At 39.9% G+C, this 27,316-nt stretch overlaps 1 protein-coding gene across 2 annotated transcripts in view; it reads right to left on the bottom strand.

The window, feature by feature from the left end:
- The window catches only part of LOC121275435 (cytoplasmic protein NCK1-like), a 237,718-nt gene that overhangs the window by 136,760 nt on the left and 73,642 nt on the right, over positions 1 to 27,316 (bottom strand). Inside the window, exons 1-2 of one of the 2 annotated variants that reach the window (XM_041183028.1) lie at positions 12,915 to 12,956; positions 5,188 to 5,241 (exon numbers count right to left, since the gene is read on the bottom strand). The gene's annotated coding sequence lies outside the window, so the exon portion shown is untranslated. Of the gene's footprint in view, positions 1 to 5,187; positions 5,242 to 12,914; positions 12,957 to 27,316 lie in introns of those variants that run through there. The other variant, XM_041183027.1, reaches the window with a different exon arrangement.

Consider the following 27,316-nt stretch of genomic DNA (forward strand, 5'->3'; position numbering starts at 1 on the left):
GGAGCTGGCTTCCCAAAGGACTGTCAATTCCCACACACATCCAAACTTACACATTATTGTGAATTAAAATTAACCCCATGTATTTTATTACAAAAATAATTTGACATTATATTGCCATCAAAAATTGTACAACATTGGAACACACTTACAGCCCTATTATACTCCTTTTTCAGGATGCTCAAATGTGATTTTCTTTTTAAATGTGTCTTTTACAGTATTTATCCTTTTCATGTTCTACTCTATTCACCTTCATTACTCTGTTTTTGATAAAAGTTTTAAACAAACACACAAAACAAGTTAAAAAGCTGTAAACATATCTAGAAGTTTAATTTCATGAAAAGGCTTACATCAAAAGTTAAAAACACCCAAAAGATAAATTGAGGAATCACTGAAAAGATTTTAGCTGAAATCTCACCACATATTACTCAGGCCCATCTCACTCACCCCCAATTACCTGTATGTTCACAGCAGGAAAAATGCTGAAAATTATAAATGGGATTCCTTAAATATGGGAACTGGGATGGTGGGAGAGAGAATGAAAGAAGCGTCAAATGTTCTTTTATGTAGAGTTTTCACACAGCTCGGTGTCCCTTTCCATTGTTGTGGCATAGGATATGCATGTAAAAATAACTTAATTATTATTATTAAAAAGCTAAATGTACTAATACTGTTTAAGTAAGTCAACTTAATTGAATACATTTAGTCTAACAGGGAAAGAAATCCAAGAGGAATGTCTGTTGAAGAAAATACTCAACAAAAATTTCCCACAAATTCTGTTAAAGTCAGTCTTGCCATGACATCGAGACCTTGAGTAGATTGCACAGATGACGCCAATTAAAGGAAGTAGATTCATTACAAATAAAAGGGGACCGTGCTCAGCTGCCCTAACATACCCGTTCCTGCTCCCCCTCGAAAACCCAGGATAGGAGATGCAGATATTTTTTAATCACAGCAGATTCCCAGGACAGACAGCTCCAGAGGCGCTCACAAAACGTAAGGGGGTCACTTCACACCCCATTCTAGCTACTGCATACAATTGGTATTAAAGATGTAACGTGGCAGGAAGGGATGGTCTAAACCCTAGTGGCAAAACTGCCATTTTAAAAACAAGGATATGACATTACGATATTCACTATTTGAGGGGGAGAAAACGGACAAATGTGGATGCTCATTGCACATTTAATACCAAATATGGCAAAATCTGAAACAAAAACAGAAAATGCTGGAAAAACTCAGCATGTCTAACAGCATCTGTGGAGAGAAAAATAGAGTTAATGTTTTGAGTCCATGTGACCCTTCTTCAGAGCTCTGAAGAGTCATACGGACTCAAAATGTTAACTCTATTTTTAAACTAAATAAATGATTTGGGCACTGACTGAGAATCTAACTGATAGGAGATAAAACCACTGCATGTACTAGGGTTCTATTGTACATTGGGATGTTAACTCTTTGGAAGTAATATGCCTTAATTCATTATTTGAAATTTTATAGCACAGTGGACTTAGCTAAGGCTGACCTATACCAACCAGGAAGGTTGAAACATTAAGCGTGAAGCAATGCTGCAATTTGCTTCAGCACCCACATTACAGGTAGTGGGAGGTGGTGGCACGGAGGTAGAGGGAATAGCAAGGTTTTTGCTTTTGATCACTTAGCTTTTATAAGAATGTTTGCATCAAAATAAATAAGTCTCTTCAGCTGTCCTAATTTCTCTACTCCCCTCACTCACTAACTTGACCCCTCTGAGCTTGCTGTACTCCGTGTTCTCAGGTCTAACCCCAACCTGCTGATAAGGGTGGGGCTGTTGTTGTCTGGTGTACCGACTTCTACCTTGCAGAGGCTGAGTGTCAATTCTCAGGCACTACTTCCTACCTCCCCCTGGAGCATGACCTCACCACCATCAAGCCATTGTTTCTAGCACTGTCACTGATCTCACTGCCTCTGGAGATCTTCCTTACGCAGCCTCCAACCTCACAGCTCCCAACCCAGAACAAACTTGTTCTACTGCCTTCCCAAAATCCACAAACACGACTATCACCCTGTTCTTGCCTCATTGAACTTTTTCTTACTTTCTTGACTATTTGTTCTACCCTTGTCCAGTCTCTTCCCACCTACATAATTTCAACAATTACCAGTTTTTGGACCTAAACGCCTCCTCTCCACTCTGGATGTCCAGTCTCTCTACATTTCCATTTTCCATCAGGACTCTCTGATGGAGGGCTCTCTGCTTCTTCCTTGAATAGAGGCCCAACCAGTCCCCATCCACCACCGCCCTCCTCTGCCTGACTGAACTTGTTCCCTCATTGAGCAATTTCTCCTCTAACTTGTCTCACACCCTCCAAATAAAATGTATTGCTATGGGTCTATGCATGGGTCCTAGTTATTATCTTCAATTCTTTCATGGAGGATAGGCATTGCTGGCAAGGCCAACATTTGTTGCCCATTGCTAATTGTCCTCGAGAAGACAATGACGAGCTGTCTTCTTGAATTACTGCAGTCCATTTGGTGCAGGTGTACCCACAGTGCTGTTAGGAAGTGAGCTCTCATGACAATGAAGGAACAGCAAATGATATCGTTCCAAGTCAGGATGGTGTGTGGGTTAGAGGGTAATTTGCAAATAGTGCTGGTATGCCTGTCTTTTTGTGGGATATGTGGAACATTCCTTATTCCAGTCCTACTCGGGCCCCATCCCCCAACACGTTTTCCAGTCCACTGATGATTATATTGATGCAGTTCCTCCTCTTGCCCAGAACTGGAAAACTTCAACTTTGCTCCCAATTTCCACCCTCCTCTCAACTTCACATAGTCCACCTCTGACACTTCCTTCCCCAAAATCTCTGTCTCCATTACTGGGGATAGGCTGTCTAATAATATTTATTATAAGCCACTGACTCCCACAGCGACCTCGACTACACTTCTTCAGACCCTGCCTCCTGTAAGGACTCCATCCCATTCTCCCAATTTCTCTGCCACATACACTATAATGATACAACCTTCCAAAACTGCATTTCTGATCTTTTATCCCCTCAACCAAGGATTCCCACAACATGGTTGACAGGGCCTTCGACTCACACTTTTGCTCTTATCCCCTGCCCTCCCTCCCAGAACCATGATAGGCCTCCACATTCAAAAGATCAAGCACTATCATTTCTGCCACCATCAAATACATCTTCCCCTTCCCTCCCCCGAAGGGACACCTAGTCCACTCCTCATTCATCTCCTTCCCACAGCACCTTCCCATGCAATTATAGGAGATGTAACACCTACCCTTTTACTTCCTTTCTCCTCACCATTCAAGGCCCCAAACACTCCTTCCAGGTGAAGCAACAATTTACTGGTACTTCTTTCTATTTAGTATGTTGTATTTGCTGCTCACAATGCGGGGTCCTCTACACTGGGGAGATTAGGTAACTGCATTGTAGAACACCTTAGTTCAGACTGCAAGCATGACCCACAAGCTTCCAGTTGGTTGCCATTTTAATTCACCACCTTGGTCTCATGCTCACATTTATGTCCTTGGTCGACTGCAGTGTTTCAGTCAAGTTCAAGGCAAGATCAAGGAACATCACCTCATCTTCCAATTAGGCACTTTATAGCCTTTTGCACTTGACATTGAGTTAAACAATTTCAGATCATGAACTCTATCCTCCATTTCAAATCTGTTTTTTCTTGGCCATATGCCAGTCACAGAATTGTTGCAGCACAGAAGGCCATTCAGCCCATCGTGTCTGCACCAACTCTCCAAACAAGCAATTCACCCAGTGCCATTCCCCACCCCCCCCCATAACAGAATCTTGTTGTTCATGTTTTTGGTTTTGGACAGAGCTGTTTATTATTCTGCCATTCACACTCACTCTGAACAAATGCTTTGTTTCTTTACGACAACCATTGCTACTCCCTTTGCCTTTTGCCCATGTCATCTTGGTCTTTTAATCTCTCCTGCCCTCTACCCTATCCCAGACATTCCCTTGTATTCTTCCTCCTTAACGGCCTCTTCAATGGCATAACACACATATATTTCTACCTTCCTTCAGCTCTGAAGAAGTCATATGCAACTCAAAACATTAACTTAGTTTTTCTCTCTCCACAGATGCTGCCAGAGCTGCTGAATACTTCCATCACTTTATTCCAACTGATGCTGGATTGAACAAAGGTCTTCATTTCCCTTCTCAAACAAAGAAGTTTTAGACAGCTGCTGTCCAGTCCCCTTATACAATTTGCAGTCCGCACCTTTTCTATATCCTCACTAGCTTTCTTCAACAGCTAGAGTGCAATCATGAAAGGGCTTAGTCTCTCTCTCATCCAACTCAAGTTTAATTTTTCCTCATCCACAGGTATCTCTAGCAATTATTCTGCATTCTCTGCTAATAAATCTAGGCTTCTGCTGTCACCATAATTTTCCAAAACTAAAATCATTTAATATCACCATTATATCATCATGCCCTAGATCCTTGCATGGGATGAGTAGATGGGAGTACAACATTTACAAAGAGACATTGATAGGTGAAGTGAGTGGATAAAACTGTGGCAGATGAATTTCAATGTAAGCAAGTGTAAGATCAATTCAAAAAAAAAAAGGAATGATCCAAAGACTAAGTGGTGAAAAGCTAGGAAAAGTGGAAGTCCAAAACAAATTATGATCCATTGTACAGATCCAATCAAAAAAGGTTAAAGGAATGTTAGCCTTTATATCTAGAGATGGAAATATAAAGGGAGAAAATTGTGCTACAGCTATATAAAGAGTGAATAGACCACATCACAAGAAGTATTATGTACTATTCAGTGCACTACTGCTTTTGAAAGCACAGTTTGGCAAGAAATGCAGTGTAGCTGTTTATCTTTTAGTTGAAGACTATCCACTGCTGATGTCATCTTGGCTAACTTTGCCACCCAGTTAATTTAAATCCCTTTTGAATAAGATCCCTTTATAGCTCACTGAACTTTGCCCTTTCCAGTCCAGCATGAGGATCAAAGATTCCTTTATACATGACAGCCAAAGTAACCAACCCATTTAATCCAAAAAAGACTGATAATTAACGAAGTGAAACAATTCACATCAACACTTACTCCATTATCGCATCATGAATGAAACTGAGCAACAAGGTCAACCAACATTTATGGGTAATCAACAATGAAGTGAAAAAGTTGCTGTTGCTTATTCCCGCCAGTAAACAGAAATGAAAATTCTACCTGTGCCACATCAAACCAGCCAGTCTCAGAAAGAGTATCCTGTCCAATGGTGAACTGAAATAAAAAAAAATACATTTAAATTCAACCTGCTTACTCCTCATCCCAATATTACATTCTCCTGTCTGAGTAAACAGCAGAAGAAAATTAGTCACATGTTTTCTAATTTCATTGCAATAATTTTTTTCAAAACTGGCAGTGAGCGCACGTGATTTTATCTCATTTCCATTCATTCATTTGTAAATGATTTCTTAAGAGCAATAAGGGATGGGCAATAAATGCTGGTCTAGCCAGCAACACCCACATCTCTTGAAAGAGAACAGAAAGAGCATTTTTTCATTCAATAATCACATGCTCAGATGGAAGATTGCAGGACCCAGAAAAAGATCAAGAGCATGAAATGTCCAACAAGCCATTAGCAGCTTAAAATGAAGCCTTTGAAGCCGATTTCAAAAATGAAGTTCCTGAAAAACAGATCAACTGCATAAGAAGCAAAACAGAGATTGACAGAGCAAGTGCGAAATGCCCAAAGCTACTGGACTGTCACTTTAAAAATTCCAGTAACCACAGCGGACAAGAACATATGAAAACAACAAACAGGTCAAGACCAGCTGTTCCATCATTCCTGTTCCATACTAACTGCTTCACAAGAGGAGCTGAAACGACGAGGTGACAATAATCACATCCATTCACAAAATAATCTGATAAAGCAAGCAGTAGCAAATGATGGAGCCGGAGAGACACACAAAGGGATAAAACCTGCATATTTAGAGTTTGATTGTCAAAAATGGAAGGTAACTTGGCTCTGGCGATTTGGTAAGAATATTGTTAGAAGTACGTATGTAATAAGAAAGACAATTCAACACAACTAGTTCTCAATGTTCAATTTGTTTTCTCATGATCTCTGTACCAACTGCTTCTTGAAGAAACATTCTTTACAATTTCTCCCTGTCTAGGTAAAAAAAAGTCCAGAATACTCAAATCATTCATCAAGAGTGGTTGCCTTTCCTAGCATCTTTTTATATTCTTTCAAGGGAAATGCGCATTGCTGGCTAGACCAGCACTTATTACCCTCCCTAATTGCCTTTGAGAAAGTGTTGGTGAGCCACCACTTTGAACCATTGTAGTCTGTATAGGTACAGCCACAGTACTGTTGAGAAGGGAGTTCCAGGATTTTGATCCAGGACACTGAAGGAACAGCAAAATAGTTCCATGTCAGGATGGTGCGTGTCTTGGAGGGGAACTTGCAGGTGGTGGTGTTCCCATATATCTGCTACCCTTGTCACGTTACACATTTCAATGGTTTCTGCCATTCAAGAATCATCTTGAAATACAAAGTATTCAATATTCTCTTGTAGCTTGCCTCTTTAAAAAAAATAATTTCCTTCAGCCTATCCTCCTAAATTGCTTACTTCTGCTTAGCATCCAACTGATAGACATTTTTTTAGATCAGGAATGCAATGCAAGCATCAAAGTTGGGACTGTAACTTTCAATGTTATTTACTCTTGATTTTTTTTTAGTGCTTTGCATACCATAATAACTTATTCTAGGAGTCATCTTATTTCCCTTTCCATGTTCATGAAGGGGAGAAGTGAAGGTAAGAAAATAGAAGAAAAAATCCTTTTAACCTTCTATTTTGCTCAAGGCTCAGCAAGTTTGCCATTTTCATCTGTTTGATGCTTGCATTTCAAAGTTAAATGGCCTGCTTGTAATTAATTTTTTTTAAAAAAACTTCTGAGTAAATACGTGTTATGTGTGGCATCTATCTTTTGTCCAATGAAAGCACTTTCAGTTCTTCAACTCTCTTCATATGCTGCCTTCAATCTGAAATAACTCATTTCTCTTTCATGCAATAATGTCCTTTTGAAGATGGGATCCAAAACTGGACTAAATATTTTAAATGTTGCTTCAACAATATTTAAAATCAGAATATAATTTTAGACACTGCAAGTCAGTCTTTAATAATGTGAAGCACTAAATATTCGCACTATTTTTGTGACCTGTCAGGCAAGATCCAAACCATCTGCCATGCATCAAACCATACCAAACCCAAGTAATATTTTTAACACCGAGTCTCATACCAATGCAAGATGGCCACCAGTGACGCCACTCCACTGCGTCCACCCTGACACAGTGCCAGCAAAAACCTGTCAGACACCGACTGCCGTGCAAACTAACCTGATGGCACAGAGGGGTGCTGGCACTCGGATGTGATTGATGTCTACATAATAAGGTCGAATGTCAGTTTGAGAGGCTGGGTGATGTGTATAAGTCAATCAGAGTTGGAGGCGTGGGACTGAATGAATCATGTGTGGATATTGCAGGTTGGCGCCTGCTGAAAAAGGACAATGCTGTTACCAACTGAGACCCAGAGTGAGATCGTGGGCAGATTAAACCACCAAATCAGTGCCAAGGACCAACAACCCACGGCGTCCTTTGGTAGCTCTCTCCAGTTTGGGGAGATTGGGCACAAGCTGTTGGGCGCAATGCCAGTTTTTTCTTACTGGTTTGAAGCCAGGGTCTTGTCTGGTCTTTTCTTACAGCATCTGCGTTTGCTTAAAATATCTTTCAAAATTCATGGGAAAGTATCTTTATTAACTGTTTGATAAGCATCTCCACTCCTGGCTGCTGCCTACTCCATCACTCACAATGGCATAATGGAACTGTGCATGCACGGCATTGACAACAAATCACAGAATTGTTACGATGCAGAAGGCGGCCATTGGGCCCATTGCATCTGCACTGGCTCATGAATGAGCAATACGACTTAGTGTCATATTCCTGCCCTTTTCCCCGTAACCCTGAATATTAATTCTATTCAAATAATCTCCTAATGCCCTCTTGAATGCCTCGATTGAACCTGCCTCCACCACACTTCCAGGCAGTGCATTCCAGACCTGAACCACTTGCTGTATAAATCTGTGCCTCCTTGTTCTCGATCCTTTTACGGGGAGGAACATTTTCTCCCTATCTACTCTGTCCAGTCCCCTCATGATTTTGAACACCTCTATCAAATATCTTCTTAGCCTTCTCCTCTCCAAGGAGGACAGTCCCAATCTCTCCAATCTATCTTCATAACTGAAGTTTCTCATCCCTGGAAACATTCTTATTAACCTCTTCTCCACATCTTCAATGCATTCACATCCTTCCTAAAATGTGGCATCTAGAACTGTACATAAAACTCCAGCTGAGGTCTAACTAGCATCTTATACAAGTTCAGCATAACCTCCTTTCTCTTGTAGTCTATGCCATTATTAATGAAGGCCAGGATATTGTTGCTTTATTAACTGCTCCCTCCACTGCCCTGCCATCTTTAATGACTTATGCACATATATACGCGGGTCCCTCTGCTCCTTCCCACATTTTAGACTTGTACCCCTTATTTTATATTGTCTCTCCATGTTCTTCCTACCAAAATGGACCATCTCATACTTCTCCGTATTGAACTTTATCTACCACTCCACCAACTTGTCTATGCCCTTTTGAAGTTCGACATTGTCTTCCTCAAAGTTTACAATGCTTCCAAGTTTTCTATCATTCGCAAACTTGGAAATTGTCCCCTGCACACCAAGCTCTAGATCATTCATAAATCAGGAAAAGCAAGGGTCCCAATATCAACTGCTGGGGAACTCCACCTTCCTCCAGCCTGCAAAATATCCATTACTCAATGTTTCCAATTACTCCGGTGATTCTGTATTCAATTGCTACTGTCCCTTTTATTGCATGAGTTATAACTTTTCTCATAAGACTGTTGTGTGGTTCTGTATCGAATGCCTTTCAGAAGCCCATATACATCACATTAACAGCATTACCCTCATCAACCTTCACTGTTACCTCTTTTAAAAAAAGCTCCAGCAAGTTAGTTAAACATGATTTTCCCTTAAGAAATCCATGCTGACTCTTCGTAATCAACCCACATTTTTCTATGAGACTATTAATTATATCCCGAATAATTGTTTCTAGAAGCTTCCCCACCACCAAAGTTAAACTGACTGGTCTTGTAGTTGCTGGGCTTATCCTTACAACCTTTTTTGAACAATGACATAATGTTTACAAATCTCCTGTCCTCTGACACCTCCCGAGTCTAGAGAAGACAAAGATTATGGTCAGTAGCCCTGCAATTTCCACTCTCATCTCCTTCAATATCTTTGGATGCATCTCACCCAATCCCGGTGCTGCGTCAACTTTATGCCGACAGTTTATCCAATATCTACCTCCTCCTCATCAATTTTGAAACCTTCTAGTAAAAGAGTTTCCTCCTCTGTCACCATGGCCTGGGCAGTATCTGCTTCCTTGGCAAACACAGATGAAAAGTATTCATTTAACACCTCATCCATGCCCCCTGCCTCCACATGTAAATGCCCTTTTTGGTCCCTAATCAGCCCTACTCTTTTTTTTACCGTGAGTGAACCTATAAGAGACTTTGGGATTCCCCTTTATGTTGGCTGCCTGTCTTTTATCAGAATCCCTCTTCACTTCTATTTGTTTTTCAAATGCAGCCTTTTTATTTATTCATTGATGTGGTGTGGATATCGCTGGCTAGGCCAACATTTATTGCTCATCTCTAATTGCCCTCCAGAAGGTGCACTGGTGAGCTGCCTTCTTGAACCACTGCAGTCCATGTGGCGTAGGAACACACACAGGCCTATTGTAGGCACAATACTAACATTCCTGGCAATTAATAGTTGTCTTTCTTCCATTTCATTTTTCAAAGTTCAAAGCATCATGTTCATATTTTCCAGAACTAGTGGTAATTAGTTCATTTGTGTCCAGAATTCAAAGCATATGATTCATGTTTTCTTTTTAAGTACTGGTCGCAAAACATTTTTTTTTTAAAAATGAAAGTAAAAAAGACTTGCATTTATATAGTGCTTTTCATGACCGCCGGGTGTCTCATATCACTTTACAGCCAATTAAGTACATAGTTTCTATTTTAATACAGGAAACATGCCAAATAATTTTGCACTCAGCAAGCTCCCACAAAACAGCAATGTGATAATGACCAGTTAATCTGTTTTTTGTGATGTTGACTGAGAGAAATATTGGCCAGGATAACTGGAGGTGATTCACCTGCTCTTCTTTAAAATAGTGTCATGGGATGTTTTACAACCACCTGGACAGGCAGATGGGGCCTTGGTTTAATAGCTCATTGGAAAGACAGCACCTCCAGCAGTGCAGTGCACCCTCAGTATGACACGAGTGCCAGCCTTGATTTTTGCGCTCAAGCTCTAGAACATCCTGAGCAAATTGGGTACCTTATGCAACTGAACACATTTCTCCCAACAGCAAGTATACTCGAGTTTAAAACAGCTTCCTGTCACCCCAAATTAATTTCCTGTCATTGTATGGTTAACAGGGTTTGCTATAAGTCATGTATTTCATCACTAGCCTGAACCCGGACATTTACTCAACAGCGTGCCATAAGGGATGAAGTTCTGAAGAAGTGTTTACACAAAACAGTAAATTGCGGAAACTGTAAAATATACAAGTAGCAGCACTTATTGGCTACAGTTATGCTCAATTGACAAAACAGGTCACCATCTCATTGATTGTTTCTTGCCAGCTCCTCGTCCTTTATCAGTCAATGTCAAATCTCCTACAAAGCCTAGAGCACATTCCAGTTCACTGCTCTTTCATATCCAAATGTCAAGGCCCTCAAGTAGCATCAAATAACAACCATATCAGCAAGTCGAGGACTGAACGGTATCTCAACTTCTATGCATCACCCACTACCCGCATCTCCCTAATACTCATTCTTCTGCTTCCATCCTGTGGAAAAAAAAGCCTCTCAAGTTCACTTACAGCTACATTTCAAAACTGCCAATTGCCCATTTTTTAGCCCTTCTTCCACCACAACATATAACTGCAATTGTCGATTTGTTTAATAACTCCCTAGCTTGCATCTTAAAAGGTCTTGTCCTTCCATCAGCTAATGGTAGTACTGGGAGGCATGCCCAATCTTATTCTTACTCGTTCAAATTTAAGGGATACAATCTTGAGCACAGCTGGCTTAACAATGCATTATCAGATTTGGCTTGACTACATCAAATGCTAATGTGCCTCATGCTCATCTTCCAAGAATGTTCATTACTTTAAAGTCACACTGTGGAGCAAGGATACCCTTGGCTTCTTTTATAAATTACAACCCCTTCCTCAAGCCTCTCCCACCCCTTCAAGTTCCATTCCACCCTCTCCTCGAGCAAAAGCAAGGAGCTCACAGATCTTAGAAACAAGGGAGGCAATTCATTTAACTGTCTCTGCTGTTTCCCTACTTGCTATTGGCTACCAAGTCCATCTTTCCACTGCCAGGAATTGCCAAAGCCCTGAACCTGTATTAATCCTTTAAGTTGTATTTCACCATCCCCATGCCCTTGTAGCTCAATATAAGGAAAGGACCAATCTCCTACTCATCTGACTTCTTTTCCACGAAGCTGCTGACCACCCATTTCCCCTTCCTGACTCCCATGGCACTTGACATTTTAAAATCATTCCATTTTCTCAGGCACGTCACTCTCCCACTCAAAAGCACGTTATTACTCTCCAAAAAATTACAATCATCACTCATCTCTGCAAACTATTGCCTCTTCTCCAACTTTACTTTCCTCGCCAAAATCTTTAAACATGTTGTAATTTCCTAAATTCAAATCCTTCAAATGCTTTCTACCCCCTCCTTCGCAGCTTATTTTCATATCACACTAGTGTCACTAGGCTCTCCATTCTGATTAGACCAGAATTGGCTATTTGCTTACAACGAGAACAACAGCTTGTTTTAGATCCAGATGCAAAAGAGTTATGACCTCAAAAATAAAAAGCATGAAAAGAAGAAACATGTTGAATGTAAACCCAACTCTCCTCCATCTCAGTTTGCAGCATTCCACTATAATCAATATCACTGTTTTCACATAAACATCCCATTTTGTTGGAAGATATCCAATTGTTTTCTTCCTCTAAAATATCTAATGAAATGATTAGTTGAGAAAACAGCAAAACTTACATAGATGGAAGTGCAATGGAAAAAGCTGTTTTAAAATATTAACTAATCAGAGAAATCGGAGAATGTAATTTTACAAAAGCTCTAAGACAGTATTACTACAAAATTAAATAAAAAGGGACAGGATGATTTAAGGTTATTGCTACAATTAAAACATTAAGAGGGATGACTTCACCAGGAGTAAAGTAAGCATGGTACTTATCTGGTTAAGAATTCTTTAAAATACCTGCAAACAATAATAATTGCATTTATGTAGTGTTTATGTCTCAAAATTGTTCCAAGTGACTTACAGAATGAATTGCATTTCATTTTTCATGAGTAGTTAACTTATTTTGTCAAATACAGCAGCCATTCTGTGCCTGCAAAATCACGTGAATAAGCAACATGGCATGAGTGACAAATGCATTATTTTAAAGTTGGCATTGGTTGAGGAAGAAATGTTGGGTCAAACCATCAGAATAGCGCCCTGCTCTTCAAAGTGCCATGGGAGTTTTCATGTCTACATGCACCACTGGGACCACAGCCATCATCCCAAGCTTCAGCTGAAGGACAACACATGTAGCAATGCAGTATTTTCTCAACACGGCACAGGGGTGAAAACTGACATGATGTGCCCAAGGTCCTGGAGACTCCTGCCAACTGAATCAAATGGACATTATCCTGGGATAAAAGTAAAAAGATAAAAGTAAAAAGTAAAAAACTGCAGATGCTGGAAATACAAAACAAAAATAAAAATACCTGGAAAAACTCAGCAGGTCTGGCAGCATCGGCGGAGAGGAACACTGTTAATGTTTCGAGTCCGTATGACTCTTCAACAAAACTAAGTAAAAATAGAAAAGAGGTGAAAAGAGGACATTATCCTGGGTTTGTTATACCTTCAGAGCAAATTTAAAGTTAACAAATCGCAGACTGCAATTTATGAGAGGACATTTAACTCAACAGAACCAACTAAAAGATGCAGTTTTCCAAGGGTCTTCCAGAAATTGTTCTACTGCTGCAGCAAGTAAATAGCCTACTTCAGTGGCTCTGACTCTGTACATAACAAGTGATCTATGCTGTCAGTCGACAGGTTTGGTCAAAAATGAATGCTGTTCCGCTCTGCCCGCCACCCCCTCCCCCAACTCAACTCCCACCAAAAAGATATTGGCATGCACAGCACCTCCACCTTCTAAAAATTATAATACACAGCTTATAGCCACTCCATAAATACATATGCAATGAGTATATATGATCCTGGGGAATCTGCCCTGTAACATAATGCAGCTAAGGCTATTATGGAATAGTTTCGAGAAGGATACAATTTGCTAAAGTCAAACATAATGATGGTGGATTACATCCGGGGCAATATAAAATTAAGCATGAATTAATTTGCACAAGGGAGTGTCTTTCAGCACTTCAAGTTTACTGCCATTGCACAGGAATACACTGAAGTTGAGGGCATTCTTTTTCATTTTTAAAATTAGCAATGAAATTCTACTCCCATCTCACATCATGAAAGAAAGACTGGGGATATATGATTATGGTCTGAAATCACATCTAATAGTGAAAAGAAAGTCACAGCTTCATTCAGCCATTCCTTTCTCCCCGCTAAGAAAATTTTATAGTGTTTGCTGTCCCTTCCCTTCAGTCTGCAATTCATTCACAACTATAAAGAACACAATCTGAGGAATTAAGAATGAAGGAATGGTGCTAAAAATCCCTCAAATCACACCAGTATATCCATTTTTGAAATTGATCAGCCTCATAACCATGTTCTAAGGCTATCAAATAAAATATTTTAAGCTGAATTGTCGAACACCACATACCACGTTCAGCAAAAAATTACTAATAACCGTGCATTGGACTTTCAGGAAACCATGGATAGTTTTTACAGTTCCATATTTTCTCAATGCAAGAGCAAAAAAATCAAAAAGGTAAAGTAATTAAATCATCTCAACGCACCATCTGCAAACTGAAGCCAGAGTTCCCTTGGTAACAAAATATTCAAGGTTGATTGAGCATGGCATGCTGAAATCTCCAATTACCTACTGAAGAAAAGCTTCCACAGATACCTGAAGTCCGCAAACACTTTAGGTTTTAAAGAGCATTTCAGAATTAAGCTCTCACAACAAATTAAGTCTTTCCATAAATTCTTTAAAAAATTCCACTGGGATACTTAACAGTAACTCTCAAACAATATTATTGAAAAATTACCACGGTTGAATTCCTGAAAGTAAGGCAAGGCAATGTTTCCAATGTTTTTACAAAATGTTTCACAGAATGGAGTTGGCATTACTTATAAGAGCGCTTCCAACAATCAACAAAAAGAGTGTAGTTTCCAGTTTCTATCTCCTAATTGCAATGTTAAGACAATTCAACTAATTTCGACTCCACTTTCTTTTTATAGTTTACTACACCATTCCTAACTGATGTATGATTATAGTAGTTAGCAATGTTAATAATGTGACACAGAAAAGTTTGAAAAAACAATACGGAAAAAGACGTCCATTTCAGTATCCATTTCAAGTATTCCTTTGGTTGCGTATAACGTGACTCAACTGCCAAGTACAACACAGCTAAAACCAGCCTGCTTCACCAATTGTGTGAATAATCCCATTCCCACAACAGGTATCTGCCTGGTGAGCAAAGAAGTCAATCTCACAATACTGTCTCAACATCCGGCAGGGTACCTGCCGGAGAATAGAGGTGGCACCCACGTATCCCCAATCATATCTCCTAGAAGAGAGCTTGAGTCAAGGTGGCGTCTGCATTGCTTCATGCTCCCATGCACAGAAGAGAAAGATGACGATGGCTACTACATTTTTGCCCAGTCGTCATGACTGCTCACTTAGTAGCAGATGCTGAGATTTCTGTGCTGCAAGTTCGCAGTAGTTAACAACTGATTTCAGGATATCAAGCTAAAAATGTCATATTAACATCAGAGATATTCAGCTGAGGGATGAGTCTTTTATTCTAGTCAGAGGCAATATTGTATCTACAGTTCTGAAAACATGGTATTTTGTTTACCTGTAAACAGATTTACAACAGTTCACTTAATACCTAATTTACTTCAGAAGACAAAAACTCGTTTTTATAAGGTGCATTTAGCATTGAAAAACACTAAGGAGTTTCTCAGATATGTTCCAAAGCAGGCAAGATGAAACAGGAAAGATTAGGAGGAATTTAACAAATACTTGATGTAAGAGGCCGGTTTTATTTAGTAAGGGTCTTAAATGAGGAAGAGGATATATATTGAGCTGGTGAGGCATAGGGAAGAAATTCCAGATTGCGCAGCTTTGAATTGGGAGCCAGCCAGGAGAGAATTGGAATAATCAAGTCTGCCACAGACAAAAGCATAGATGAGGGATTCAGCAGACAGAATAGGATTGGAAGCAGGTGATATTACAGGAAGTGGAAGTAGGCAGTCATTGTGATGGACAGCATATGGGAGTCAGAGGGTTGGCTTGATCAAATAGTAGGCCGAGGTTACCAACAGTCTGGTTCAGCCCAAGGCAGTGACCAGCAAGAGGGGGGTTAAATCATTGGCACGGATCTGCAGTTTGCAGCAGGGCCAAAACCTCCACAACCTTACTAATGATTCCATCCCCAGACACCAAGTTCAAATCTCATCATGTTCAACATTAAGTATCAGCACATAAGTATAAAATCTGAAGTACTAGTGCAGAAAATGTCACTGAAGCAGCAGTCATACTGTGGCTGTCACAGCTCCAGGCACAAGATTCAACATATGCACTGCCATCTTGGTGGAAGAAAGATAACTAAGCCAAGAGAGCAGAGTGTGGCAGCCAAGAAATATTATGGCCAACATTTCAGCAGTTATGGCAGAATCGGCGGAGAAGAAAAGAGTTGCCGTTTCGAGTCCTCATGACCCTTCGACAGACAAAGGGTCATGAGGACTCGAAACGTCAACTCTTTTCTTCTCCATCGATGCTGCCAGACCTGCTGAGTTTTTCCAGGTAATTTTGTTTTTGTTTTGGATTTCCAGCATCCGCAGTTTTTTTGTTTTTACTTCAGCAGTTGTATTTGGAATGTTAACACATCTATAATGCAAGGAAAAAAGGTGGCCAGGTTGAAAAGTATTTTATCTTTGTGGGTGTCTAAGAGCTCAAACTGGATATTTTTACAAAATTGATATAGGTATCCTCACGGTTATTTCTAAAATTTTAAAAACTGGACAAAGACTTTCTAAAATGGCTGAACCCATGTCTGTCTGTGGCCTTCGAACAAAAGGTGGGAAACTTGTACCTTCCATCTCTGAGGAGGCCACTAATGACACCCTGTGCACTGCACAGACCAAATTAAAAGAACTATGCAAAGGTCATCTGCAGTTCCAACCCAGGTTAACCAACCAGAGTCTATTTGTCTGCAGGACAAAGGATCTTGCAACCTTCCTTTCACATCTTAAACGGTTGGAACATTTAACCATCTCAGGGATGGAGTCAAAAGATCTAAAATTCTTCTCTTCTAATAAACCATTAGAAGTTTCATGTTAACTTCTGATCAGGTTTCTTTCAAAAAAAAAACTTTAAAATCAATTTTTTTTGCTAAAGCGGATCTGGAATCAAAAAGAAAAAAAAATGATGGTTCATGACTATGAACAGGTGTTAATAGGCTTTATGCACCTTGGGATATTTTTTGTACAATAAAGGAACAAGATAGATGAAAGTTCTTTATGTGAGGACACTGATCAATAATCCATTCAACAAGAATATGACTTCGCCCCTACCTCACCCCATTAATTAAAACAACATAGTTGGTGTTTTCATAAGGGAAAAGTCATTCATTAAGCAACTTAAAAATAGCTTTAATGTTATTAAGATTTACACTTAAAATTCCCATTTGGCCACCTAAATGACATGACACATTGGAAAGCAATTAAAACAGCTCGTTTTAGCAGAGAAAATCTCAGATGACCTGTACCAGTTGATTAAAATAAATGTTATTCTTGAAGGATTCACATTTGGTGTTCAGATCATGGCATTAAGCATTTAAGCACTTAATATTTCTTTCTTACACTTCAAAGTCATGTAAACTGCATTTCAGTTGAGGAGAAATGATAAGCCAAAGTTAAACATGTATGGACAAACATGGGAATAGGAACATCGGGAGACTTGCTGAAGAGATCAGCCAGCATGGATGCCATCACAACGACGTCAAAAGGTTCAAATTTTCCATTGCATCTTAGAAGCTTGAAAGGGATTTTTTTCATTACCATCTATAATTTGACCCCCACTGTAGTGCCTTGTTGAGGCAATGTGGAATTGAAAGATTCAAGCCAATTACATTACATGCAGGCATTGTGTAATACACAAGCAATGGAGTAGTATCATCATTACAATTTATTTCATATTTTCAATTCCATTTTAAGTCTTGAACATCTGTTGGTATGAATACAGAGGTACTTTTGTAGTGACTTGTTTGAGGGTCAATCTCAGAACTATAATAAAATAATCCCATTGCTTTTTGTTTTTTGTTTCTTTCCCCCACCCACACCCATTTTCCCTTCAATTATTTCTTTTCATCTTCCTCCCCTGAATCTGATCATTCCAGTGCTGATAGACTCTGAAATGAGGAAAATGCTTTATGAGAAGGTGGGTGTATTGGGCCCCAGGCCTAATTTCAATTACAACTACCACTGGTATATAAATACCGGCCAGTTTGATTTTTAAACTTGAACACACCAAATGTTCTACACACAACATAAGTATTACAAACTATTCCCACGACACATTATTTATTAGTTCACTGGATGTGGACATCGCTGGCTAGGTCAGCTTTTATTGCTCATCACTAGTTGTGCTTGTAAAAGTAATTTATGCCAATCTACAAGTTTGCCACATTACACTCAACCCACTGTGCTAGTCACCACCCACACACCCTACCCCCTAGCCACCCCGTCACTTTTCCAAAGTTTAGATATTCTCCTATTGATCCTTAGTTCCTATTCTTGGACTGAAATAAATAAATATGGCTTGATTACGGATTCTGGAAACCATGATAAATTCAACACCAAACATGTTTTCATGGAAGGAAGACACAAATCATTTTGAGAACCTCATTTCTCGCTGAAGTCAACTTCTCAGCAGGAAATGTAATATATCCTTTGTGGGAATAAATGTTGTATAAATACATTCTTCCTGAAGTTTACATTTACAGTAACAGGATATGACACACAGTTTGATACACAAACTATTTTGGTAATATTTATTTTGTACAATAAAAAAATACATGTATACCAGGTCAGTAAGGCTTGTGCAACAGTTGTTATCTCAGCAAGTCCAGGAAGTAAAAGCATTCAGTCTGAGAGCATAATGTCTGTGCATATAATATCAAATTTCCATATACATACATAAATACATACAATCTTAATTGCATGTAGATCTATATTATCTTACAATGATTACACTGCAGGTTAGAGGCTAGGAATCGTGCGACAAGTAGCTCGCCTCCTGACTCCCCAAAGCCTGTCCACCATCTACAAGGCACAAGTCAGGAGTGTGATGGGATACACTCCATTTGCCTGGATGAGTGCAGCTCCCACAACACTCAAGAAGCTTGACACCATCCAGGACAAAGCAGACCGCTTGATTGGCACCACATCCACAAACATTCACTCCCTCCACGACCAACGCACAGTAGCACTGTGTACCAACTACAGGAATTCACCAAGGCTCCTTAGGCAGCATCTTCCAAACTCGCGACCACTGCCATCTAGAAGAACAAGGGCAATAGACACATGGGACATCCTGCTTTCTATCCTTAATGTCACCATTAGCACATCCCTTAGCTAATATCACCACCGTCAACACCCCTTGTCCTTTTGTCTATGACAGCTTTGGCAATCTCTTCTTTGCCTCCACCTATCACTGGCCATCTAACCAGCTCTACCTATCCCACCCCCCTCAACCAGCTTATATTTCACTTCATTTCTATATTTCCTCAGTTCTGATGAAGAGTCATACGGACTCGAAACGCTAACTGTATTCGTCTCCGCAGATGCTATCAGACTTGCTGAGTTTTTCAGCTATTTGTATTTTTGTTGGAAATATATCACCGTTCCTCTACTGGTGCTGTGTCAAAATCCTGGAACACCCTCCCTAACAGCACTGTAGGTGTACCTACACCACAGGGACTCCAGGGATCAAGAAGGCAGCTAACTACCACCTTCTCACAGGTAATTAAGGATGGGCAATAAATGGTGGCCTAGCCCATATCCCATAAACAAATAATAAAAAATGACTGTAGCGGTTTGATACAACTGAGTGGCTTGCAAGGCCATTTCAGAGGGCATTTAAGAGTCCACCACATTACTGTGGATCTGGAGTCACTTGTAGGCCAGAGCAGGGAAGACAGCAGATTCCCTTTCCTAAAGGACATTAGTGAACCAGATGGGCCTTTTTGACAATTGGCAATGGTTTCATCATCTTTTAATTTCAGATTTTATTGGATTCAAATTTCAGCATCTGCCTTGGTGGGATTCGAACCTGGGTCCCCAGAGCAATACCCTGGATCTCTTGATTACAAGCCCATTGACAATACCATTATGCCATCACCTCCCCTATTGACAAATTTTGACAAATGCAGCACCAAAACAATAACTGTAAGCATATTCTGTGGACAAGGTATGCATGTTATATGTAAATTTAATCTGTGGATTCTTCAGAATAATTCATCGAAAGGCCATGATTGCACCTCACCAGCTCATTCGATCTCCCTAGTCAACGCTGAAATGAGCTAAAGTTCAATATGAATTTCTTTACATTCACTATGTAAGCCCTGGCTAAATTTTACATATGTTGAATATTTTGGTAATCTTAATGAATCCTCCCCATATACATAGCAAAGTGTTAATAGATCCTTAAAAATGTCATGAAAAATATGTGCATGCAGTTTTACATCACAGCCTATAAAAAGGCTATAGAGCTTTTTGTCACCTTGTTGCCAATGGGTAAATACCATGTCAAGACAAGCAGTGATCTCTTGCTATTACTGTCAGTTCCCAGGACAAGCAGTAGTGTCTTGCAACCTCTGGCACTTAGTACAACTTATTACAAAAATCCAGACTTGTGTAACTGTCAGCTCAATTATGGTTTTGAAAAACTTGGCCTAGAGAGATGGTTTTATGTACATGTGGCTGGAATAATTTAACTGTCCCTGACATTCCAGCTTTTTAAAACTCAGAATGCCAAATTGTAATGAGATCACTCAAATCCACACCAGCTGAATTTCTACCCTTTCCTTTCATGCGAGATCTGTTTCACAATCATGGTTAATATGTTTAAAACCTTTGTCTATCTGGAATGATTTCAAGTTTTTACATGGAACAAATGGACAGAAATGTATTTCAAGTGTGGGCAGTAGCAAGCATATTGCAATGCAAACACTGACTAAAACATTAAATCACCACATTTCTGGAGGTTGCCATAGCTTCATTTACATGCATTGGGTAGAAACTAGTCCAATATCATGGTATGATTTTAAAATAAAAAGCTCTGAAATAAAAAGGTAGTTAGATTTGGTGAAGATGCTCACCAATATTTGAGAATACCAATACAACAGAGAAGGCCATGGTAAATGTATTTTTTTCAATCAATGTACTGCTGCATATTTTGGGAATTCAGGTTTTTCGAAAGAAACCAAAATCATAATTCATAAAAATAAAATTAATAATGGCTTTAATCTGTCAACCTCCGATATGTTTAGCAACATCTGCCATTTTCAAGAAAATTTAGTCTAATGTTATTTCCAGTAAGCAAATAATTGCCAGCAGATCAAAAGTTGAGCTTCAAGCATAAAGAAATACAAAAAGATTCTAGATGCAAGGTGGAACAGTTTACCTGCAGGAAAAATCATTAGACCACAAAAACAGAATGGTAGTAAAAGTTCTGAAGCCATTCCATAAATTTCACTCTCCATACCAGAGAGCTGCTGCCATTCCTCCTCCATATATTCTGCCCATACCCTCATATCCAGACATTATGGACAACAGTCCAGGAGATCACTATAAACATACCTAGCTTCAAATCTCAAGACCTGCTCCATGCCTGCTGGCCCCAAGAACTGAAGCGATAAGTGTCCTCTAATGAAGAGGCTAGCAAGGTGTGACCTGCATCTGTAGCGAGGTACTGCCCCTTTCACCACAAATACATGGCTAATGCAAAAATAGGATAGCTGCCAATGAGAATGAATGCTGTTTGGGCTCCATCTGGAACTTGGGAAATACCAGGTAGCCCAAGATCCATTCTCACAGAACCACTAAACACAACCAAATTCTCGATGTAACAACCCACAAACCAGCCATGAGGCACACTATCCCCAATCAGCATGACCATTATGTAGACCCCTCACCATCATCCCAAAACCCAATTAATGCTCAAGAACCCAAGGTCAAAAAGCTGCCTCAGCCTCCCTTTCCCCAGAAACAAACTGCATGGCTCCCAGGGCAGGCAGGAGTCAGATATCTCCATTCAGTCAAGATGTGCCATGACTTCGTAAAACATTGCATGGGAATCATAAATGACATCCGACGTGACTTTAACAAAGGTAAATCATCACTCATTATCAGGTCTGTAGCCTTGAACAGTTGACCACACCATCCTCCTCCAACTTCTCCCCATTGTCGTCTAGTAGGTTGGGAATGGTCTTCCATTTTTACCTACCTAATCATAGCCAGAGTAACACCTTCTCTTCCTGGTCACACACTGGTATGTCATGTGTCCCCAAGGGACTATTCTTGACCACCACCACCCCCCACCCACTATTATTTCTCATCTACATTACCGTCAGCAATATCGTTCAAAAGCACCACATTAGTTTTCACATGTACACTAACGACACATTTAATAATTCCATTATATATATTTGCATATAGTTTCATCAGAAGGCATACATGAATGTATAATACTTCATAATATGCAGAAGTACATCCCCTAGAATCTAAAAAAAAAAATTAGAAACAGAAAAAAGGAGGCCTTTCAGCCGTTCAAGCCTGCTCCGCCATTCATTATGATCATGGCAGATCATCCAACTCAAAATAATTTATAATGCAATACATAAAACATTTGTCTTTCTGGGATGGTGAAATCCTGTAACCTTAATTTTGTATGATTTTAGGAGGCTTATATACAGTTTAAAACTGACACGTTATTTTCTTTAATGTTTCATGCTTTTGTAAGGAGCAAGGAAAATCCATGAGAATGCAGTCATCTCCTCAACAGCAGTAAGAGCTTTTCAAAATGAAATCTGCAAACGTGCATTTGTCTGAATTCTGGAATGATTATCCACTGCTATTACAGAGACAAGCTGCCTTCTTGTTCTACTCCACCCCCTTTAATTTTATTCCGTTATGTGAAGGGATCTTTTAGAAATCACAGAAATAAAGCATGTTAGCAATAGAGTGACAGGCCAGTTTTCCCAGTTAGAGCTACAGGAGGTAAAACAGTTCTCTTTGGTCTTGCCGCCTCCTGGGAGCCAAAACACACTACAACTGACTGAATTCAAACTGAAGCTTTTGAGTCAAGTTAACAACTAACTAAGATATGCCTACAATATTGCTATTTCTTAGCTTTGATATGATAATCACATGGGTACTTCAATAGTATGTTCAAAAGGTTCATTAGTTCGAACACAAAATATAAATAAAATATCCATTCTGGATTTTTCCTCCCCTCATCTAACATTTGGGGCAAATAGACTTTAAAAGTTAATGCATGAGCCTGGTCAATTTAAGTCACCAGAGTTCAGGTTTTTTTAATAAGCCCTTGATTTTTGTAATAACTGCAAAAATAAATTTTTAATGCAGTTTTAAAAATCAAGATCTCTGGTCTTTCAACATTCCAACTTGATTTATTTTTGTTTCCAGTTTTTTTTTAATAAAACATAACATTTCATTTATCAGATGGGAGAGAATGAATTTAACATTCCTCATCCATTAGGTTCCAATTTCAGCTATACTTATTTGCAAACCAGGAAAAGGAAACTAACACCTCCTCATGTGAAAGGCAAAAAATAGAATCACTCATCACTGTACCACTGTTGCATATCACTTACCAAACAGCATGGGAAGAGGACTAGTGTCACGTAACAGGTGCACATTCTCAGCAACACACAGCAAGGTATATTCTGGAAGATACTGCCTGAAGGATGGCGTAGATTCAATAGTGGCTTTCAAAAAAAAGGGAATTGGATATATACGTGAAAAGTTGCAAGGTTGGGGCAAGAGCAGGGGAGTGGGATTAATTGGATCAAAAGGCGCAATTGGCTGAATGATCTCCTTCCTGCTGTATGATCTTATGGCTAACAAAGCCTGAAAGGATATCTTCGATGACTTGGCCTTCCATCCAGCTTCACCTGTCCCACCCTGCTTTTAACAGAATATATTTCACCACACTTTTACTTCTCTTTAGTTCTGAAGAGTCATACGGACTCGAAACGTTAACTCTATCGTTCTCTCCACAGATGCTGTCAGACCTGCTGAGTTTTTCCAGCAATTTTTGTTTCTGTCTTGGATGGCTGTCTACTTTTATGGCCAGTTCAGCCAATCAGATCTGAATTGCACACAACATTAAAATAGACTCCTACAAGTAGAGACAGAACCAGAGAAGAATGAAAGCCTTTGAAAGGCGCCAATGGTGTGTTGGTATTTGGTAACCTGTGGCAGATCAAAAACAATTCTTTCATAGTAGTGTTCAAGAAGAAGAAGCCCTCAACATTCTCCCAGAAGTGAGACATTATTTTCTGAGAAGTGCTAAGCTTTTTAAAGGACAAGGGTTATTCCTGATAAGGAAGCAAAGGGAATATTGAAGGCACTGAAAAGAGCCATCAACAGCTGTTATCTTGACAAACCTTACATCAAGTATCATTTTTAGTAAGAAGTGATAAATCAACCACATGGTTATACAGGAAATTACAGATAGCCACAGGACAATTTGACTGCAACACATAATTTTACTTTGACCTATAACTTAGAGCATGAGAGCCTGTGGCAAGGAAAATTATAAACTTCTGATTGCACAGAGAAGCCAAATAAAACTTGCACTGGTTCATTTTTTCAAACTGACCTCATAACCTTGCTGTAGCCAAGCAGTGCACAACCTAACATATACAGTGGCTCTTAAAAGCTTAAGAATGACTACATAATGACCTGGTCGCTCAGTACATTAGAGCCACCCAAAATGAAATGTTAATTGTTTTAATAAGCTCTAGTTGCGGTATTTGTCAGCATACACCCACCATCCAGTGTCTAATTAGATAATTTTAACAGATTGTTACACGCATGAACAATTTTCTCATGATGAAATGAAAGAAGAGCCACAAATGGAGATCAAAACAATTTAACATAGGAATTTATGCAAGCCAGATGTTACAGAAGAACATATGAAGTTGAATTTTAAAATGTTTTAATGCCTACATGCAGAATTAGTATAGAGTCATGGAGTCATAGAGGTCTACAGCACAGGAAAAGGCCATTCGGCCCATCGAGTCTGCGCCAGTCAAACAAGCACCTAACTATTCATCCAACTAATCCTGCTTCCCACTCTTAATGTCACCAATAGCACATCCTTTAGCTAATATCACCACCATCAACACCCCTTTGACCTTTTGTTTATGACACCTTTGGCAATCTCTCCTTTGCCTCCACCTATCACTGGCCCTCTATCCAGCTTCACTTGTCCCCAAACCCCCTTAAACAGCTTATATTTCACCACATTTCTATTTCTCTTTAGTTCTGATGAAGAGTCATACGGACTCGAAATGTTAACTCTGTCTTTCTCTCCACAGACGCTGAGTTCCAGATTCCCACCACCCTCTGGGTGAAATAATTCTTCCTCACATCCCCTCTAAAACTCCTGCCCCTTACCTTTAATCTATGCCCCCTGGTTATTGATCCCTCCACCAAGGGGAAAAGTTCCTTCCTGTCTATGCCCCTCATAAATTTTATACACCTTAATCATGTCCCCCCTCAATCTCCACTGCTCCAGGGAAAATAACCCCAGTCTATCCACTCTCTCCTCATAACTAAAACTCTCCAGCCCAGGCAACATCCTGGTAAACCTCCTCTGCACTCTCTCTAGTCTGATCACATTCTTCCTATAATGTGGATTCCAGGACTGCACGCAATACTCTAGCTGTAGCCTAACCAGCATTTCATAGAGTTCCAGCACGACCTCCCTGCTCTTATATTCTATGCCTCGGCTAATAAAGGCAAGTATCCCATATGCCTTCTTAACCACCTTATCTACCTGTCCCGCTACCTTAAAGGACCGGTGGACATGCAAACCAACGTCCCCTTGATCCTCGGTACTTCCCAGGGTCCTACCATTCAATGTGTATTCCCATGTCTTGTTTGTCTTGCCCAAGTGCATCACCTCACAATTATCCGGATTAAATTCCATTTGCCACTGATCAGCCCATCGATATCCTCCTGTAATCTAAGGCTCTCCTCCACACCAATTTGCGTGTCATCCGCGAGCTTACTGATCAACCCTCCTACATTCAAGTCTAAATCGTTTATATGTACCGCAAACAGCAAGGGACACAACACCGATCCCTGTGGAAACCCAATGGACACAGGCATCCAGTCACAAAAACACCCCTCGACCATCACCCTCTGCTTCCTGCCACTCAGCCAATTCTGGATCCAATTTGCCAAATTACCTTAGATCCCATGGGCTCTTACCTTCGTTAACAGTCTCCCATGTGGGACCTTATCAAAAGCAATGCTGAAGTCCAAATAGACTACGTCAAATGCATTGTCCTCATCTACACACCTGGTCACCTCTTCGAAAAATTCAATCAAATTGGTCAGACATGACCTCCCCTTAACAAAACTATGCTGACTGTCCTTGATTAAGCCCTGCATCCAATAGTTTCCCCACCACTGAAGTTAGAATGATTGGCCTGTAGTTCCCCAGTTTATCCTTTCCGGAATAACGGTACCATACTGGCTGTCCTCCAGTTCTCTGGCACATCTCCTTTTGGCCAGAAAGGTATTGAAAATTATTGCCAGTGCCCCTGCTGTCTCCTCCCTTGCCTCACTTAACAGCTTGGGATACATTTCATCTGGGCCTGGAGATTTATCTACTTTTAAGCTTGCCAGACCACTTAGAACCTCCTCTCTTTCTATGCTAATTTCTTTAATTATATCACAGACCTTCTGATTTCCAGACCCACGGCATCCCTCTCACTTGTAAACACCAACACAAACTATTCATTTAGGATCCAACCTACGTCTTCCAGCTCCACACACAAATTACCACTATGGTCCTTAATGGGCCCTACTCTTTCCCTAGTTATCCTCTTACTCTTAATATACTTGTAAAATAAACTTTGGATTTTCTGCTCTGATGCAGATTTACCTAAAAGTAGCTGCTCCCAGTCCATTCTGGCCAAATCATATCTGATCTTATTAAAATCAGCCTTCGCCCAATTTAGAGCTCTGATTTCTGGCCCTTCCGTGTCCTTTTCCATAACAACCTTGAATCTAATGGAGTTATGATCACTATCTGCAAAATGCTCCCCCACTGATATCTCTACCACTTGCCTAGCTTCATTTCCTAAAATTAAGTCCAGGACCACCCTCTGTCTTGTAGGACCTTCTACGTACTGGCTTAAAAAGCTCTTCTGGGTGTATTTTAAGAATTCCACTCCCTCTAAACTTATCACACTATGACGAATCCAGCTAATGTTGGGGAAGTTGAAATCCCCCACTATTACTACCCTATTATTTTCACACTTCTCCGAAATTTGCCAACATATCTGCTCTTCTATTTCTCTGACTGTTTGGGGGCCTATAATAGATTCCCAGCAATGTGATTGCTCCTTTTTTGTTTTTCAGTTCTACCCATATGGCTTCATTTGAGGAGCCTTCTAACATTTCATCCCTCCTTACTGCTGGTTTTGATTCCTTGATCAATATTGCAATACCCTCTCCTCTTTTACCTTCTTCCTTTTCTCACCTGAAGACCCTATATCCTGAAATATTGAGCTCCCAATCCTGTTCCTCTCTCAACCATGTCTCTGTGACAGCAATGACATCAAATTTCTGTTTGTTAATTTGTGCCTTCAACTCATCTGCCTTATTCGTCAGAGTCCTTGCATTAAAATAAATACCATACATACTTGCCAAACTCCCTTGTGCC

Source organism: Carcharodon carcharias, chromosome 2 (assembly GCF_017639515.1).
Source record: "Carcharodon carcharias isolate sCarCar2 chromosome 2, sCarCar2.pri, whole genome shotgun sequence".
In the NCBI taxonomy this organism is placed as follows: Eukaryota; Metazoa; Chordata; class Chondrichthyes; order Lamniformes; family Lamnidae; genus Carcharodon; species Carcharodon carcharias.